The 4,934-nt window shown below is 46.4% G+C and overlaps 1 long non-coding RNA gene across 1 annotated transcript; it reads right to left on the reverse strand.

The window, feature by feature from the left end:
• Window positions 1–433: 433 nt before the first annotated feature.
• On the reverse strand, window positions 434–4,503 carry LOC310757872. Its single transcript, XR_014545527.1, has 3 exons — window positions 4,376–4,503; window positions 2,888–2,957; window positions 434–673 (listed from the first exon to the last, which is right to left on the reverse strand). It is a non-coding gene; the product is annotated as an uncharacterized lncRNA (long non-coding RNA).
• Window positions 4,504–4,934: the final 431 nt, after the last annotated feature.

Below are 4,934 nucleotides of genomic sequence, written 5' to 3' on the forward strand. Positions count from 1 at the left end.
AGTTTTGTTTCTCACATGGAAACTTTGGCCTATGTAGGATGCTATGGTGCACATTATTATATCACCCCGGCGGGAATTGTAGTTTGCAGCAGCAGAAACCAATGAAGAGACTGGGCAAGTACTCGGTGCTCAATTTCTTTTCAGCTGCAATAGGGTACCCTCACAATCTTTTTAGTGCAGCCGTCTACTACCCACTACAGTGAGACTGCCGCCACCCAATGCATGAAGACAAGATGTTGCTACATCAGGGTCTGTGGCAGCACAGAGCCTTTAAAAACAAAATACTTTTTTTGTCATCTGGAAAGACCCTGACAGATGCTGGATTGATGGAATAAATCAGAAGAGTTGAAGGTTCTTCAGGCTTCTTCCAGATGTTTTGGGTTTAGTAAAAAAGGAAAAGAAAAAGAGTCTGCCCCCCTGCCATCCTCGTAAACGAAACCCACATTTATTTTCATCAAGATTCAATTAAAATCTATCCTTTCCCCCGCAAGGCTGGGTGATGCAAGCTATGAGGCATGGCTTGAAAGCGACCTCATATCATACGCTGCTTGTTCTTTTCTTCAGGAACAACAAAGACAAATCGAAGCAGGCAAACTTCCCAAGGAGCTCAAGTTTCCAAAAGCTCTTCATCCATAGCTAGGTCCAGATTTCTGAGAGAGCCGACTGCTGACACCTGAAATATCATAGCACAGACAGAGGGTGTCAGTGGCACGCCAGAAGCTATTAGCTGTAACACAGGCATAGGTCTAAACCCAAGATGCCCCGGGCAACCCCCAGGGAGAAGCAACCGTTCAAGTCCTAGAAACAGGTCTCCTTCATTTCATAATGCTGAAAAAGTTTCTGTGCAGCAAAAATGCTTGCTAAAAACCTCATTAAATGTATACAGGAGCTGGTAGGGCACCCAACATGGCTGAAAACAAGAACATTTCTTCCAATGCCTTAGTCAAAATCAGAGAACCCCCACAGTGTAGGGGGGGACCATAACTTAGATGTAGATCTTACACTTTGCAGGCAGAAGGTCCCATGCTAATATCCTGGCATAAGAATAGGGATGGAGGAGAAAGTCAAAGCCAAATCTAGCAAATCTGCACTTTCCGAAACAATATGAGAACTGAAGCACAGGGAGCCTTCAAAATTCACACGGACCAGAATTTTGTGAGGCAGTTTTCCAACCAGCCAATGTTCACAAAAATGCATATATTAGAGGAAAGTGTTGATTGGAATAAAGATATTAGTAAAAATAGCATACAGTATGCATTATGATAGAGGAAATTGCTTGCTATAATGTGTATATCAGTAAAAACTGCATATTAAAATGTGTTTGTTAGGAGAAATCGGCACTAAAATGTGTATGAATTTTTTTAAATGAAAAATGCAAATGGCTTCAAAATGGGGAGAATTTAATTTAAGATAGAGGGGGAAAGAACCCAAGAAAACTAAAATGGGCAGATTTCCCATTCCTAGCTAGGAAATTATTATGTACAAAGCATGGGCCACTAGTCTAAGAGTAAGGAAAGCTTCCTAGGAACCTGGGTTTTTTTTGCAGTTGGTCAGGGAGATCCTGATAAGCTAAAAGGTTTGTGATAAAGTTCTTTACCTGGTAAGATAAAGTCCTTGATAAAACCCTGATAAGATAAAGCCTTAGGGTGCAGCCACACCCCCGACGCTAAATGAGTTTGGTGTACTTGCACGGTCTTCCCACCATGAACTGTGAGACTCAGTTAGGATGTGGACCGAACTACACATTACACACCAACGTGCCCCTGCTTATTTGGAAACCATGACCACCCAGGAGATCTGAGCCTGCTTTAAGTTTCTCATCCAGACATGTCCTTGTTGTGTGACCCCAGTAAAGAACACAAGCATGAGCCAGCATTAAGAAGGGGGACTGAGTCAATGAGAAGGAGATGGCTGCCTTGAGAACGGGGTGAAGAAACTGGTGATGACTCTCTGTTTGCAATGTGGATGTCAAGGTTGCAAAAGAGACTGCAGGTAAGCTGGAACCTCTGTTCTACGATAGAAAGGTTTGTGGAAAGCAGAATCTTCAGTGCACAGAGAAACCTACAACCTGAAAAGAACCCGATCACCCCACCCTACTACAGATCTTGCCAGTTTCTATTTTTGTCCACCTGATCAATTCCTGAGCAGGGGTTTTCCTTGCCTGCCTACCAGGCTCCACCCTGTCCCCAGAGGCAGATGGCACACAGCCAAGCGCCTCTTTCTTTCCTCTGTGGCATGAGCCTATTCAGCCCTTCCCCGTGCATAGTCCACACAAGCCCCACAATGAAACATCCAAGTGTATTCTCAGACTCATTTCCCTGCATTTGCAGGCTTCAGCTTTCTCCAGGATGAAATAGGCAGTGTCTGGGGGCCAGAGGAAAGGAGCCTTAAGGAAAAGGAGAAACTGCTATGCAGTGTTTAAGCTTGGTTGTGGCAGAGTTTGGAAAGAATGCAGAGAAACTGAAAGACAGTCGGCATTGCCTCATTCTGCTCAAACAGCCCTGGAAGAAGTGCATGCTAGCATCATCCTACCTTGTAGCCACATATTGTATCAGTTTCTTTTGCTTTTAATCTAAACAGGATCTTCAGAGTCTTGAAGAAATCGACTTAAAATGCACATCATTCCCCCCCCATCAATTAAAACCACATTCAGTACCTGCCTTTCATTGCCCAGAAATCCGAACGCTACAGAGCCTGGAAAACAGACTTTATGTGTTTGTACTGCCGTTCTAGAGTTAGCCAACATTACTCTAGAAGTGGATGTGGACACCCCAGTTTTTCTACTGGCAACTTGTCAATCTAGAGTTGTTAAGAGTTTAATGTGAGAAGGCCATTTCACTTACGCTAATTCACAAATTTGTAAGCATAATATATTAGGGTGACACACCTTAACTGGTTGAATCTGCAATTCAGTCTTGTTCACACCAACCTGAGAGTTAGCCCTGCTGCACATAGTTCTGAGAAAATATACATAGGACTGTGTTGTAAAGCTTTTAGCAGGAATTTCAGCTGAGGGGAATTTCCAGCACCCGGAGTGGTGCACATGCTGTACACCTGGCGGGCGGGACCATGGGGACGAGGCACCTATGGGGGCAGAGCAAGCCACCCATGGGGGGGGGAGTGAGCCGCCCATGGCAGGCTGCTTCCTGGGCGGCGGGGGAGCCACGCCGTTTTGCCAGCAGCCTTCCTCCCTTCCCTCTTCCTTTTGACAGCTAGGGGCTGCCCCCCCCCCAGAAGCTGCCCAGGAGCGGAGGAAGGGGTGGTGGGGGCGGTCCACCCCGGGTGTCATCACTGAGGGGGGTAACATTTGGCGTGCCGCCTGCCCGTGACTCCCAAACCTCCCCCAAGCTGTCAAAACAAAGGGGGAAGGCCGCTGGCAAGGCAGCGCAGCTTCACCCCTTCCCCGATGACTTGGGGTAGGCTTGGGAGTTGTGGGCGGGTGGCACGCCGAATGTCACCCCCCTCAGTGATGACACCCGGGACGACCCGCTCCCACCGCCCCCTTCCTCCACCCCTGGGGGGAGGGCAAATTATTATCAACGGGGATGATCACTCTTGTTGGCATGTATGCATTAGGGATTTAGTGCTGGTATAATATTACTTTGAGGTTTCCTTGCTCACAGTGACACTTTACCGGATCAAGAATGAAACCTCAAGAGATCCAGAATGTGAACCCAGGTTGAGGAAATGAGGAGATGCCCATTGATGATAGGCACCATACAGCCACTCTAAAGCTGTGTACACACGTCACCTCCAAAGCACATTCTTTCCCTCAAAGAGAGCACTGTAGTTTGTTAAGGGTTGCTGGGAATTTTAACTCGGGCCTCATCTGCACTATACATTTAAAGCAGTATCATACCACCTTCAATGGTCATGGTTTCTCCCAAAGAATCCTGGGAACTGTTGTTTGTTAAAGAGTGATAAGAGTTGTTCGGAAAACCCTATTTCGCCCAGAGAGTTACAGTTCCCAGAGTTCCCTGGGAAGAGGGATTGATTATTAAACTACTCTGGAAACTGTAGCTTTGTGAGATACGTAGGAGCCACCAAACAACTGTCAGCACCCTTAGCAAACTACAATTTGCCTGTTCTGACCTCTGAGCTCATGTTATGGATGACTGCTAGTCCCCTGCCCCCCGAGACATAATAGCAGCATCTTATGCTTTTAGTAGTGTCAGTAAGAATATGGTTTTAGGCCTCTGTTTTGGGGAACAGTTAGGGACTGACAACACCACAGATAAGGTATCTCTTTTCCAAAGGGATCAAGGCTGCCCTTGCTAATGAACAGTCGCTCAAAGTCACTGTCTCTGACATCCAGGAAAACAGCTTCTCAAGAAGCCAAACACAAGAGCCTGAAGAGGGAGAGCCTGACACTTACCCAACTGCCTTGGGGTATGTAAGGATGGGAGCTCATTAGGAAAGAACTAGCTGTGCTGTGCCAGCTGATTTTGCTGAAAACACTTCTGTAATGAGGGCCAGCTCTGGCAGGCAGAGAGCCCTGCTTGAGCTCACCTGAGCATCAGCAACCTGATGCCGCGACTCACTGTGGGCTCTTAGGCTGCCATTGTTACCACCACCCCCCACATACACACATGCATCTCATGTCCTTTCCATGGGATTACCAGTGAACACCCAGACCCAACCTCCCTCCAGTAGGGATGCTTCTTAGCTGAAAGGGTCATCATCAGGCTCCCCATAAATATTTCACATTCACAGTCTCTGGGCGCATCTCAAAACCCATTTATTACCCATTCACCCATATTTGTTTACACAAAGCTCTCCTGAAGGTTATACAATGTCCGCTGTTTATTGAGCATTCGTCCTATTTGTTTGTGTGGAGGTTATACAAATTCCCATCAATCAATTATGTTATCCCACATTTTCAGGTGTGTTTCCCCATCACTTTCCTGACAGTGAAAAGTCAATTCTTAATTTTT

This window comes from Podarcis filfolensis (assembly GCF_964270895.1).
Source record: "Podarcis filfolensis genome assembly, chromosome: 2".
NCBI classification, from domain to species: domain Eukaryota; kingdom Metazoa; phylum Chordata; class Lepidosauria; order Squamata; family Lacertidae; genus Podarcis; species Podarcis filfolensis.